Source organism: Xenopus tropicalis, chromosome 8, assembly GCF_000004195.4.
Source record: "Xenopus tropicalis strain Nigerian chromosome 8, UCB_Xtro_10.0, whole genome shotgun sequence".
Classification (NCBI taxonomy): domain Eukaryota; kingdom Metazoa; phylum Chordata; class Amphibia; order Anura; family Pipidae; genus Xenopus; species Xenopus tropicalis.
The window spans coordinates 68,369,067-68,383,649 of record NC_030684.2 but is presented as its reverse complement, the minus strand read 5'-3'; the positions used below and the strand labels follow the sequence as shown (position 1 = coordinate 68,383,649).

General features: G+C 36.6%; 6 non-coding genes across 6 annotated transcripts; all 6 read left to right on the top strand.

The window, feature by feature from the left end:
* Positions 1-12,960: 12,960 nt before the first annotated feature.
* mir106 (microRNA mir-106) lies at positions 12,961-13,023 on the top strand. The gene is given in 1 exon segment (NR_049566.1): positions 12,961-13,023. It is a non-coding gene; the product is annotated as a microRNA mir-106 (primary transcript).
* Positions 13,024-13,072: 49 nt separating this feature from the next.
* mir18b (microRNA mir-18b) lies at positions 13,073-13,150 on the top strand. The gene has a single exon (NR_049703.1). It is a non-coding gene; the product is annotated as a microRNA mir-18b (primary transcript).
* An 84-nt stretch (positions 13,151-13,234) lies between these two features.
* mir20b (microRNA mir-20b) lies at positions 13,235-13,308 on the top strand. The gene has a single exon (NR_049705.1). It is a non-coding gene; the product is annotated as a microRNA mir-20b (primary transcript).
* Positions 13,309-13,348: 40 nt separating this feature from the next.
* On the top strand, positions 13,349-13,421 carry mir19b-1 (microRNA mir-19b-1). The gene has a single exon (NR_049704.1). It is a non-coding gene; the product is annotated as a microRNA mir-19b-1 (primary transcript).
* Positions 13,422-13,478: 57 nt separating this feature from the next.
* Positions 13,479-13,551, top strand: mir92a-2 (microRNA mir-92a-2). Its single transcript, NR_049563.1, has one exon. It is a non-coding gene; the product is annotated as a microRNA mir-92a-2 (primary transcript).
* Positions 13,552-13,598: 47 nt separating this feature from the next.
* On the top strand, positions 13,599-13,685 carry mir363 (microRNA mir-363). Its single transcript, NR_049699.1, has one exon. It is a non-coding gene; the product is annotated as a microRNA mir-363 (primary transcript).
* Positions 13,686-14,583: the final 898 nt, after the last annotated feature.

Here is a 14,583-nt window from a genome sequence, read left to right as displayed (position 1 = left end):
CAAAGTGACTTGATATAAATTAGGGTAAGTAACTGAAGTGTGAAGTGAATGGAATTCCATGTGATTAACTGGCCCAGTGTCTCTACAGATGTTTGTATTTCTGGCTGGGTGCCGGCAGTTCTTAATCTAAATAATTTGCCATAAATCCAAGGCCCAGGTTCAGTCCCTTCTCCAGAGAGTTGAAAGTTTTCATTAATTTGTACTCCCATACCTTCCTTTCATTCTCCGTTTTAAAGTTCGCCTTAAGGACCAAGATTCTTAAATCATTTATGGAGTGGTGAGGGCTGTTAAAATGGTTCCCTACTGGTGTGTCCAGTTTTTTATTTTTTATAGTAAAGCGGTGGTGTGTGTTTCTCTTTCTCAGGCTTTGACCAGTCTCTCCTATATACAGTCCTCCTGTTGGGCATCTAGTGCACTGTATTAAGTAGACCACGTTGGAAGAAGAACAGTTGTTTGCATTACCCCTTCCCACATTATTAAAATAGCTGTGCCTTAAGCCGGTGCCTCTTACTGCCTACATTTAGTTTTGGCCTTAGCTATCATAAATAATATAGGTACATTCTGAGAAAACAATATTTTGCAACATGGTGTACTTGGTTTGCACTTATTGTCTGTAATTCTACTATAAATAGTAAGGTAATGGAGTGACCATGATATGAGTCATCAATGTGTACCATTTAGGGGCATAACGCCCCCACTTTGTACAAAGTCACCTTCTTCCAGGCCTCTGCACCTGCAGGTTCGGTGCTCTCTATAGTTAGGTATGGTATAGGTAACCTATACATGTCTCTTTTTTTGAACAGGGGAATCCCAATGAATTTCTACTAGCTTTATTTATATATTTTAAAATTCTCCTATGGGGAAAGTGTTTTTAGACATGACACAGTTTGGCTTTAAAAATAAAATGCAATAACATAGAGGGCAGATTTATGACTAGTAAATTGGTACAATTGATAAGGAAACGGTTCGTAAGTTAAGGAACTCATGCAGGCTTTTGGGGGAAAAAAAACGAATGGAAGAACTCCCTGAATTATTCCTATTACTACACATTATGGGGCACATTCATTAAAGTACAACAGGTCCGATTACAAAATATTTGTATTTTTTCTAAAGTTTACAGCTTTTGTGTATTTTCTGCAATATTTTTGTTAATTTGCGCAACTTTTTTGTACTTTGCGACAATTTGCGTGACAATGTGTGCGACAAAATCTTATTTGTCGCAACGAGTAAGAAGTTTTGGATTCATTCAAGCTTCGGTATTGTGACTTTCCTTGGGCCAGGTTGGAGCTGCAGTGTGCCATTGAGTCCTATGGGAGGCTTCCAAAATTATGCATTGAAGTCAGAAAGGTTTTCCCGCCGTTTACGATTGTTCGGATACGAAAATTTTGTCATCACCGTTCGCAAATGATCGTTTCAATATAAACATTTCTGAACTTTTGGATTGTAAGTATGAAATCTTCTTATTCAAACAAACAGAATTTTCGTGACTTTTGCAATCATCAGAAATTATCGGATTTCGTGATTCGGATTCGTAGTTTAATGAATGTGCCCCAATAAGTAACACAGAAAATGATTAATAAATGAGAGCTACACTGATGCTTATAAAGAAATAAAGCACAATAATACATCATAATAATACATCATTCATGTAATGATACACAGTATCTAAAGATAAACATTTACCATTAATCCTAATGGCTTCTCCCTAAAAAAGTTGCTGAAACATTTTTAAGAATACTCAAAAAATTCATATTCTTTAGATTTATCTCTACTGTGACATAATGATCTACTGTGATACATCTGTCCCTATGTTTCCATTAGAAAAAATGTCTTTGTTATAGCTATTGCTATATTCTAAAGAATGGGCTTGGGTCCTTTCTTTGTGTCAATAGGTGGGTTTCCTCTCTTTCTGTTACACAAAGGGGAGGCTCAGCTGTAGATGACTGATCAGAGGAAGTCACAGTCTCTTTCCTAGGCAGAGAGGCAGAATACTGCAGGGGGTGGGTTGAATTATAGAAGACAAAGGTAGTTCTGGTGGAATTAAAACAGTGGTCTGGGAAATGATCACACATAGCTCCTATGAAGTAAAAAAATTGATTCATCATTTGTTCCACCAAATGACATATGTTTTTTCTTAGATTTTTGGTAACATTACATAGGGGTAGATTTATCAAAATGTGAGTTTAGAGCTTAATACATAAAACTCAACCATTTTCTATTCATTCCTATGGGATTTTTAAAAGTGTATTTATCAATGGATGAAAGTTAGAACTCACTATTTGATAAATACACTTCTAGAAATGAATAGAAAGTGGGTAGGTTTTTATGTATTAAGCTTTAAACTCACATTTGTATAAATCCCCATAATCGCATTTTTAAAATACCCATAAAATGATTAATGTTCTGTCTCAAACTTCCAGGGCAACTTTAATATCAGAAAAAAACTTTTCCAGTGTTCAAAGATTCTATTTGTGTGGTAATCATTACATTAAATTAAGTATAATGCTTTCAAGTATTTATTATATGTCACAGACAAACAATACATGTAAGATTTGTGCATGTATCAGAGATTAAGTTTAAATGAATGTAGGTTTTTGTGCAGGATTTCTTAGCCATTCAAGCAATGCAATATTGTTAAAATTTTGATCAAATCATAATGAGTTGATAGTTATGGATTGATAGTTGCAGTAATAAATACTATTTAGTATCATGAATTCAGTGGGATCAGTTACTCAGTACTGATCATTTGTAAATTTTCCCCAATAAATGGGTCTTCTAAATGATCTTCTTTCTATGTAGTAAAGGTATGAAATATTTTATTATAACCTATGTGCTTTAAAGGGGTGGTTCACCTTTAAGTTAACTTTTAGTATGTTATAGAATGTCCTATTGCTAGCACTTGGTTTTAATTTTTTTCTAGTTTTTCAATTATTTCCTTCCTCTTCTGCCTCCTTCCAGCTTTCAAATAGGGGCACTGGCCCTGGCAGCCAAAAACTATTGCTCTGTGAAGCTACAATTTCATTGTTACTTGTTACTTTGAATTATTTATATTTTTATGCAGACCCTTTTCTATTTATTTTCCCATTCTATTTCCCATTGCCTGGCTTCTAAGGTAAATAAGGTAAATAAGACCCTAACAACCAGATAGCCGCTGAACGAAAAGCTAAATAACTGAAAAACCATAAAGACAAATAGCAGTCTACATCACACTAAAATTTAATTTAAAGGTTTACTACCCTTTAAATCTAGTATTTTCTGACCCAGTGAAAAAATTCTCAGATTTATATCAGAATCCAGAATACTCCGAACCTGGGATTTTCCGGATAAGGTGTCTTTCCATAAATTGGATCTCACTACCTAAATCTACTAAGAAATAATTTACACATTAAAGGGCCATTTACTAATTGTTGGATTTTTTTTTTAATTCAGATTTTAATCTCAGAAAAAAAAGCCAAGACCATTTTGAGATGCATCCAAACGGCTGAATAATCCGAATCTGACAATTCACCAGTTAAAACTTGCTGAGGTCATGTTGAAATCAATGGCAGATGTCCCTTCCCTTTCCTGAACGATCCCTCTTTTGCCTTGAAACATTTGAGGTTTCGGATTTTTGACACTGTTTTTTGTGTGACAATCCAAAAGATTTGCAGTTTATGACTTTTTCCCGCATAAACTTTTTCAGTTCAGTTTTTTTAGTAAATGTCAGACATTTGTGGAAAACAGTTTAGTTAAATTTTTAAACTTGAAAATATCAGAAATGTTAGAGTTTTAGTAAGTCTGAACCCAATAGAATTGTTTTCCCATTAATATGAATTTATGCAACTTAGTTAAGATCAAACATAAGATAAAGTTTTATTATTACAGAGAAAAATGAAACCTTCCTATAATTCTGAGTTTTCTGGATAACAGGTTTCTGGATAATGGATCCCAAACCTGTATAAATAAATAAGTGAAAATTTTAAGTTAATAAGTGGAAATTTTCAGTAGTGAAATCTTTAGATATTACAAAGAAATTACAGAGTGGTGATGTAAACATCTTAAATTTTCATATGATAAAGGACAGCCATGTATCTTAGAGGAATAGCAGATGGCCCTAAAAATAGATTGTTTTTATTTATTAATGGGCAACAGTTGGCTGAAAATATTATTATTATTTATTTATAAAGCGCCAACATATTCCGCAGCGCTGTACAATAAGTATAATAAAATGTGATCTTTCGTACTATGACTTCTTCTCTTTCCATCCTTAACAAATGTCTACACTTTTAAAGCAACAATTCTGCCCTGCAGATGAAAAGGGCTGATATATGAAGTGCTGATACCCGTATCAAATATCTTGGTTCATTTTCCAGCTTATAGTAAATGTACTGCTATTTGACTGTCACTGCGATACAACCCATGGAATATTGATGGCACTTAAAAAGGAATAATAGTAGTACACAAACAGCAATGCAAGTCAAAAATACTATATTTGAAAAAAGGCAAACAGGTAATTCTATGCAATGTTCTTCAAATACCCCATGTATATGCAAATTGGGTTTAAGAGCATTTATTTAACATATTTTGTAGACAAATGAATTTTCCTTCATTTCTTCTTAATTTGTATATTAGCCTAAGCCATATACGGCACATATAATCATGCGTGGTATTTGTGAAAGGGCAGTTATAATTTTGATTTTTGCTTGAATACAACATGGAACAGTTGGACATTTTAAGCGTGTATAGTACTAGTATAGTACTATTTAATGTACAGAGATAGAAGGTAATCCAATGTGTAATTGAAAAACATTATTTTTTAAAGTTAAGTGTCAAGGTAACTTTTTAGTTATTTTATTTTTGTAGTTGTCTACTGATTAAGCTCCATTGCCAGTGCAATAGTAACACAAAAGCTGAATAACTGGAAAACAAATCTGGAAATACAGGCAAAATTATGTTATTACGGTAGCTGGCAGAGGTGTCTAAAAAGTTATTTTTAAATAAACTCTTGAAAATTCCTGCTGGTGTTTCATTTACAAGTTGTACTTTCTGCCATGCACAAGAACTATTTTTCATTGCACTTTTCTCAGTAATGTTGAACAATAATTTTTAACCTGTGCTGATGTGCTACACTTTGAGAAGAAAATGATGTTTAACCTTTAAGATTTCATATTAAACTAGTCAAGCAATTCTGTTTAGCGGGATTAAACATTTAGATCTTGTATTTCTGTACTAAAACTAACATTGTTACACTGAACATGAATATTTGTATTTAATAATTCATCAACATGAACCAGCTGAATGGTACATTATAATTAATTAAAACTAACTGTAGGTACAAATAAAATGTCAAGAAAGTGAATTGTTTTTCTTTTATTTTTAAATGACTGGTTTTATTCATTCTGATGCCAGAAATGTGGCTAAGTCATCTAGAAAAATTGATCTTTTTCCCACACTTTACCACAATTTAACATTTTTTTTAAAAAAAATATTACTTTGAGTTGATAGTGGATAAATTAGATGCAGTTATGATGATAGATAGTAATATTACAAAACAATTCTGTGTTCAAACAATATCTGGATGAATCAAGAAATTATACTTAATTGTAGGTTATAACATTTTTAAGGACAAGAAACATATTAAAAATTGTAACATATAGATTATTAAAATCAGAACTTAAGGCATGTTGCTAAATTGGGGAAGCATAAAGAATACTTCTGCATCCATCTACAATAATCCTCATGGAAATTTATCTGCTTACTTTGCCTCAGTTTTTAAATTTTACTGTACGGAACAACTGGTTTATGTTGGTGTTCTTTCTTTTAATTTGGCCTAATAAAGCTTTATTTAGCTTTCATATATTTAATATGAAAATAGTATAGTCACTTTGGTTATTACATAGTAAAGTATAATAGAATGGTATTCCTTCTCACAAAGTAGCTCTGTCATACTTTATGACTGACATTCTACAGTAGCTATTTTTAAAACAGAGAATCAAGGCCACAGTAGTTTAACATCCTATGTGAAATTTATTGTTTATATTACTGTATCATTTAAAGCATTTGATAATTAAGAGAATTGTAACAATCATCAATGGATGTTATAATACCAGTCATATTTTATGTCTAAAATGTATGATGAAAACATAGTAATTTCAGATATCAACTTATTAAGCAGTGCTTTTAAACAAACACCCACCCCACTAGAAAAAAAAATCTTATGCTAGCCGTTTTCAGCATTTACTAACATTTTATAATAAAGGTTGCACAAAAAAGTTGCACATTTGCCCTTTCCTTCTAACATGCCTTCTAACTTTCTGTTATGTTATTAGCAGACACTAATGGAAAAAATGATAAATGAGACAAAAAGAATTGATTCTGTTAGAAGCTACAGGTTTATGAAATACTTGTCAGTACACTGTATCCACAATTACATGATTACCTAATAAAAAATTGAGGTTTTGTATTCTTTTCAATTCTAACATAGTCACTATGCTGCTGTTTAGAAAGCTGCTATATAGTGTTAAAATACAATTTACTACAGAAAAAACACTTACAAAGCACAATCACTTTGATTGCAAGTTCTATGGGGCAGGGATTTTGTTCATTCCGTGTCTTTAGAATTGACGCTTAGGGGCACATTTACTAATCCACGAATCCGAATGGGAAAATTCGGATTGGAAACGAACATTTTGCAACTTTTTCGTATTTTTTCATCGCCGTTACGACTTTTTCGTAAATTGTCGCAACTTTTTCGTAGCCATTACGATTTGCTCGTATATTGTCGCGACTTTTTCGTATTGAGCGCTCGTAAACGGCGGGCAAACCTTTGCATGATTTTGGAAGCCTCCCATAGGACTCAATGGCACTCTGCAGCTCCAACCTGGCCCAAGGAAAGTCACGATACTGAAGCTTGAATGAATCCGAAACTTTCGTACTCGGCGCGATGGCTACAAAAAAGTTGCAACAATTCGCGCAAGTCGTAACGCTATGAAAAAGTTGCAACAATTTACGAAAAAGTCATAACGGCTACGAAAAAGTCGCGACAATTTACGAAAAAAATGGCAAAATACCGATCATTACGAAAAAAACGCATTCGGACGCTTTTCGGACGTTCATGGATTAGTAAATGTGCCCCTTAGTATTTGTAAATCTCACTATATATTTTTATTTATTGTAATATTTGCCTTCCCTGTTCGTTCTTTTATTGTATTGTAATGTACAGCTCTGTATAAAGTTATACAGTAACAACATATTCACCACGATAACAAAAATATATTTCAGATGTTATAATGAACATTTTAAAACCTTCTCAAGATTCATTATCACACACAGTTGACACATGACATAGATTTTGGTTATTGGTGGTTTAAAATAGTTTCAGTGGTGAAAATTGTGTGACTGTGCATATGTATTATTATATTATTATATAATACATATTTATAAAGCACATAAATATTTAGCAGGCATATCAGGGTGTGCCTATCAAACATATATATAAAAAATACAGAAGGTAAAGAGGGTACAGCTCAAAATGTATAACTTGCATATACAGAATTGTACATTATTACAATAGAGTACAAACAGGGAGGATAATTTTTGCAATAAATACAAATATACCATATGCATTAAGACACAGGAGAAAAAAAGGTCGTCCTCCTACTCTTGACTCTTGCATGCTATAACCTGTAAGTAGTTCATGTAGTTTTCCCCAAAGACATAAGAATAAAGCTCAGAATTGTTCTCACTTAGCTGGTTCTCACATCAATTTCTAGCATGATGTTATTTTTTCACTAATACTACAGTAGAAAAAAAATTGTTGCTTTAAGCTTGATTTTAGCTGGTAGAAAAAGTAAACAATGCACATGGTGATCTCTTTTTAGCTGTACGTGGTGGTTTTCCTGTAGGATGAAAAGTGTATTTGGTTAGATCTCCCCCTATGAATCAGAAATATTGTGTCTCACTGAACTTTAATCAATTTTTTTCAGCAAGTAAATTCCTATTTATATAAATGTAATATGTTTGACCAATAAAGAATTCCTTTCAATCCCTAATCCTCAATATGCATTATGGTAAAAATATTACCATTAATGTTAGGCTTTGCTTAATAAAAGACTTTTTGAGGCATTCCCTCCATGGATGATGCTATCAAAGTTTCTATATCCATTGCTTTGACAGAACTAGTCATCAACAGCTCAAAAGCATATTATTTTGTTCTCTGTTGCAGAACATCCAAGCTAAACACTGAGGTATATAAACATATGGTGGGGTCTTGTTGCAGCAAAAAATGTTCTCTTTACAACTACCTTACACAAAACATCATACTATTCCTATGTTGAAATTCAATTCATATGTGAAATATGTACAGGTATTGGACCTCTTATCCGGAAACCCATTATCCAGAAAATTCTGAATTATGAAAAGGCAATCTCCCATAGACTCCATTTTAATCAAATAATTTACATTTTTATAAATGATTTCCTTTTTCTCTGTAATAATAAAACAGAACCTTGTACTTGATCCCAACTAAGATATAATTAATCCTTATTGGTGGTAAAACAATCCTATTGGGTTTAATTACTGTTTAAATAATTTTTTTAGTAGACTTAAAGAGATCTGAATTACGGAAAGACCCCTTCTCCGGAAAACCCCAGGTCCCGAGCATTCTGGATAATGGGTCCCATACCTATATATGTTGAATATGTATGAATTAAAAATTCTGTTTTTATCCAACAAATGAAAAGTAAAATGGAAAAATAACAACATTAAAAATTTTTTGAATTCCCTTGTAGACATTATTTTTCTTTTGTATCCAATGGCTTTAGATGCTATATAGCACAAAAGCCCATCTCAAAAACGTAAACGAGTAGCGGTAGTGCCACTTTAAATGTTTATGATGCTATTATTTTTAAAAAACTAGCTATTATTTGTAAAAATGTCCCTGAAACTACACAGGAGCTAGTCTTTATTAACAGCTGCACAGAAATAATGAAAAATCTCAGTAGTTCCTGTGGATCAAAGCCCTATGAAGTCATTGTATTTCTTTTAAAAATGGCTAACAGTTTGCACAAAGAAAAATAATCTGTTGTGTCAGTTTTATTTTCAGATTTTCTGTAAATGTTCAAAATTGAGCTATTTCAAGCACCTGTAACAAATGTAAACATCAATAATGTGACCAATCTTGAAATTTTAAGAAGTCCATAATGTAAATTAATCTGTAACAATTAATTGGGAATGTTTATTGTAGATATTTATTAAACAACTGAGACTACTAATCCAGAATTATTTGTGCTCACTCAGTAGCATAAATTCGCATCAGAAAACAATAAAATAGGCACACTTTTTTTTTATCTTTGTAGGTGTACTGTCCTGCAAATTGACGCTTTTGATATATAGTAAATGCTTTCAGATACCTTTGAGATTCAAATGATCTGGAACAGTTTGCAGAAATAAATATATGATCTAAATATGCCTTACCTATACCAGAGTAATCCAGTATACCCATACATTTGTTATGCTAATAGTTTTGCAGTGTATAACCTGCTGCTTTATGGTTCTCAAATATGTTCAGATCAGGTAAATATTCACATTTGCAGGTCTGTTGTTTAAAACATGCTGGGAAAAAAGAAACTGCTTTGCTTGCTTGTGTTGAAAAGGCACCCACTACATTTTGTCTCTCTGTTTCCTTGGCTGAGTGTGCTACTGTGTGTGTGGTGGAAATGATGCTGGGGGATGGGATGTAGTAAAATACAACAGGAGTGTAAGGGTCAGCAGCTCTTAGCCTGAACATGACCACCTCTTTAAAGCATGAGCACATCACGTGAGCCATCCCAGGCTGTTAATAATTTATTCTGAGCACGTTTTGCTCCTGAGGAAATGCTTTGTTCTCTCAGTTTCCCTGATGCCCCCTCCTCCTCCTCCATCACCACCCCCTACTACCTCCAACACAAATATATATATTTTTTTTCTGCATTACCCTCAAATAATACATGGGATAAATGCAAACTCTCAAACACCACTTAGTTCATATGAGTGGTTAGGTGCCACCATTAATAAAGAGAAAGTAACACAAACGGTGCTGACAATTTACCATGTCTTGTTAGATGGCAGTTTGTGGCAATCTTCACTAAGAAAACAATAAAAGCTTCCTTAGACTAGCGTCATCTCAAATGTATTAGTGACAAGGTACATTTTTCTTTTAGAAAGTACCAATAAATCAAAATAATCTCATTTCCCACAAGCCATTTAATTTCAGTGGAAGGTAAACGCTTCTAAATCCATTATATTGCCATAAAACCAAGAACATGTTGCATATTTTGTCTCCCAATAACCCCTGATGCTCCATATCAGCCCCTGACATCCTCCAGTGCACTTTTAATAAATCTGCCACCACTCATGGGAAGCACTGAAGTTTCCCCTGCTCTCCTCAGAGAATAATAAGCACATCAACAATGTCTGGGGAAAATAGGCGCACTCTATTCATTTGCTTATTCACTAGCACACGTCCCCAACAATTAGATCATTCATTTTTATCCTCACTATTTTTTTTTTTTTTTTTTTTAGATCAATTTTATTTTGGGGATCCACATTAGTAGCGTCTTATCTTTCAGCTGCAGGACATCATTAATTATGCTAATTGTGCGAGCGGATATACACCCCCTTGATGGTAGTGTGTGTGTGTTTTTTTCTGCTGGTTGGTAAAGGGAAGGAGACGCCCTGGGGTCGGATCACATGATATTGTCTTCGCGCCACTTTCGTAAAGCCCTTTTTTCCTGCAGGTTTTTGAGCATGGCTAAAGGTAACGTGTTTATGGTTGTGGGGGAGCCCGTTTCCTGCACCCCGTCCAGCGCAGTGCTTTGCCCATTACAGCCTTGCCTCTAGCACCCTTTGCCCGCGGAGTGGGTGCAGGGCTCTGCTGTGTGGGTTGCAGTGATTCCCTACTACGTACTTGGCAAAACACGGCGTTGCGGTGATGCGTTGCTCCTGGGCAGGGGAGGGGGCAGCGTGTTGTGCCACTTGAGCAGCTTTATCTACACGTGGGCAGCCTTGGGCCCTGGCACGGCGCTACACTCCAGCACTTCCCTGCCACTCACATGGCGCCCTGCCTGCCCGTAGCTTGTGCCTGAGCCTGGCTGCCTTCTACAGGGGCGCACTGATTGTTGCTGGGATTCACATGTTTAAGGCGGCAACTTCCAGCTGTCGAACTACACTTCCCACATCACTGCTAGAGGTGTAGTTAAACAACTGGAGAGCCAACAGGCACGGCTATCCTTCTTTGGGGCGTATCGGAGAAGATGTATTGCTTTGTCCGTGGCCTTTACTTTAGCTGGGAGAGGACGGGTGTTTTTTCAGATATATAGTGCTGGGGGATTTGGAGTGTTGGCGCAAACCTTACCACATGGCGCCAGAGGAAGGGTTTGGGATCTCCTCGATCCTGTTTCGCTTTCACAGGCCTTAGAAATGTTCCCTATGGCGTCTGTGCGCACCCTTCGGGCTGCACCATGGGGTTTGTAGTCCCTTTATCACATTGTGTGCGGCTGGCGCGCTAACAATACTCTGCTTGGCGGTTTGGTACATAGTGTGTGTGTAGAATGGAACCTCCATTATAGCGGCCACGTGTGTCCCTTTAAACCCTTCCTCTAATGTGCCACTATACACGCTTGTCCGTGTCCTGCCGGCTTTAGTGGCATGCTAGGAACTGCAGGGCAACAGCTGGAGGGACAGTGGCGTTCGTGCTCAAAAGAGATTTAATCTCTGAGAAATGTGGGTATCTTAGTGGGGCTAGGTATGGGACAAGGGACTGCTAGGCTCTTATCCGAGGGCTGGGAAAGTGTTTCTAATCAACACGTAGCTGTTACACTGCAAACCCCCTCGTTCCATGGCGCCCGAAGCGTGTGTAGTTTGTAGTGATTGCACTGGAAGCACCTGCTGGGGATGGAGCGGCGCTATCTGTGCTGTGGGGAACACACGTGTATCGGCCATTTAAATGCGCTGCTTGGAGATGGCTCCGGGGAAGCTCCGTCCTTCCTGTTTGCGCTTATGTTTACGGAGGGGGTGGGCGCAGAGCTAAGAATGCTGGGTGCATGCCGCGCATTGCGATGTGGCGCTGTTGGGGTTAAGGCTTGGCGCGGTTTTTGTGCATTTGAATAGCTGGGACTGCGCTTCCCACAATGCACCGTGCCTTCCCTTTAATCTCAGCACGAGGAGCGGGGCGCGTGGTTCAGAGTCCCGGAGAGGCGCCGGGCAAGTGCGTGTGCAACTGGGACTCTCTCATACTGACACTCGTACCGCTACTGCCGCCGCCACCACCGCCGCCTCGGCTTCAGGTAACCAACAGCTCTCCGTGTGGCCAGCTCTCCGGCCTTCCCCAGGCACCGCACAAGGGCATTGTCCTTTGTGTGCCAAAAAAGCATGGTACTAAAGTGCTCCCTCCAACATCCAAAGGGAACTGCTTTGTGCCCAGGCCAAGGAACTTTAATGGCATCATGCTGTAACCCACGCTGGGAAAACTAAGGGCTTACCATGTATTTACTTAGTTTTCTTTTTTAAAATCAAGTCCTTTGGCATCACCTTTGGAGCAGACCTTGTGCTGGATAAAGGCAGCCAACTTTTACAATAAACGTTTACTATGGATATTTTTAGTATATTACATACTTTTTTTTTATTATTCTAATGATGGGGAGGGCTTTATACTAATTGGTTGTAGCTCTTATTTAAACTTTTTTTTTGTTACCTCGCTTGAACCTCATCTGCAATTTCACAACCAACCCTCCCACATTTGCAGATTAGAGACAAGCCTGGGGCAGTGCCTTATCTAGCTAAATCTAAGCAGGGCTTGTTTTATTTACATTTTGGTTATAGGATTTACATTAATGGGGATATTTTAAAATGGATATTAATAGGGAAGCTCTTAATATTTCTTATATTTTATGTAGATTGTTACACCATTCATGTTCTCATAGGAGCTGTGACCTGCCTGCGTTGTGCAAAAGTGCTTATAGTGCAGGTAGAATTTAAACCTACTGCACCGTAAGCACTTCCTGCATCACTAAGGTGCATAAATCTGCCCCTGCTGGACACCTGTACTCGCTCGTCTCCTTGTGTTAAGGTGCATCTAGTGCAGTTAGTGACATAGTGTAGCATCTACTGCCCTAAATGCTCCTTTTGGCACAGGTTGTTTCACGATCATCTCTTGACTTATTCCCTGTACTTAACCTACTTCAGACTCTTCAGTTGGATTGGCAAGTGCTCTGTCAAAGCAGTTCCAAAGTGCTCATAGTGCAGGTAGTTGTATTGATGTTCTACTGTAATATGGGCACTTACAGTACTGCTAGACAATATTCATCTCCTCGCTTGGTGACTATAGATACCTGCTCCTGTCAGTTTAGCTGGTTTGCATCAGCTGACTATTGTGCTGTGCAAATCCATGCAAAACTGACTGTGGCTGGGAAGGCTCTCTGGAATTGCTGCAAGGAGTGACGTCTTCAGGTATCCAAACTAGCTCCTCTGTGGGTGGGGATTTGTTGCACTACTGTATGTATGAAAAGTATTGCACTTGTCCCGGCCTGTGGGTGAAAGATGGACTTTCTGCTTTGAGCTCACCTTAGTAGTAGTGTAAATTGTTTTGTTGTTCGCGGGTGGATCACGATGCAATTTTATTTAGTTTGGTAGGAGAAAAATTGCACGGTATCCATCTGTAAACCGCAGAATGCCTGTGCAATTTATAGGTACTGGTTATAAAGATCTGAAGGCTGAGCATCACAATTGTCCATTCAGGATTCTTGTATTAATGCTGTATATTTTTTTCACTGCCTTAGGAAGTCAAATTTAGATTTTTAATGTGTAAATTTTTTTCCTTCTGCTTGAAATCTCAAATTTTATCTATTGGCATTCTGAAATAAAAATGTGCACCTTCCCAGTTATCTGCCTGCCTTGTGAACTTTCAACATTTTGTATGGTGTTCTTAAACTGCTTACCTGGCCAAGACATAGGGCTGTCAAGGACCATACTGTCACAACATAATCTTGTTTTGAGTCATTAGTTACCTGCGATAAATATATTGCCTAGCACTATTTGGTGCAGGCATTGGCTAACCATCAATGGTGTTGAAGTAGCTTTGTCAGTGTGACCAAAAAACAATGTGCCATGTAGTGTAGCTTGTATAGTTAAATGATCTAAATCAATTATTCTTGCTTTATTTCTAATTTTTTTTTTTAATTAGACCTTTTATTCTTATAACCAAATTTAGTGTCTAGTGGTCTCAAACCCACTGTTAATATCCCTAAGTGTTTAGCTGCTTACAGGCAGAATTTGCAGTAGATGAAAATCTTAAAGCAATGAAAGCCGCTTTTTGAAATGTTGAGCTGCCCAACTAATAAATTCTATACATTTTAATCTTGTGTAAAAGACCTGGTAAGTTAATAACATTGCTTATAGCTTGCAGTCATGGTTGATTCATCTGAAACCTCAAAGCTTGTTGTTTAAATGTTAGTGTACAAATAGTAAAATGAAAAAAAATTGGCCTTGCAACCTAAAGCTTTCAGATGACAATGTAGAGACTGTATCACTTCTGTATGAGCAACATGTGAAATCAGGCTGTCACCACAT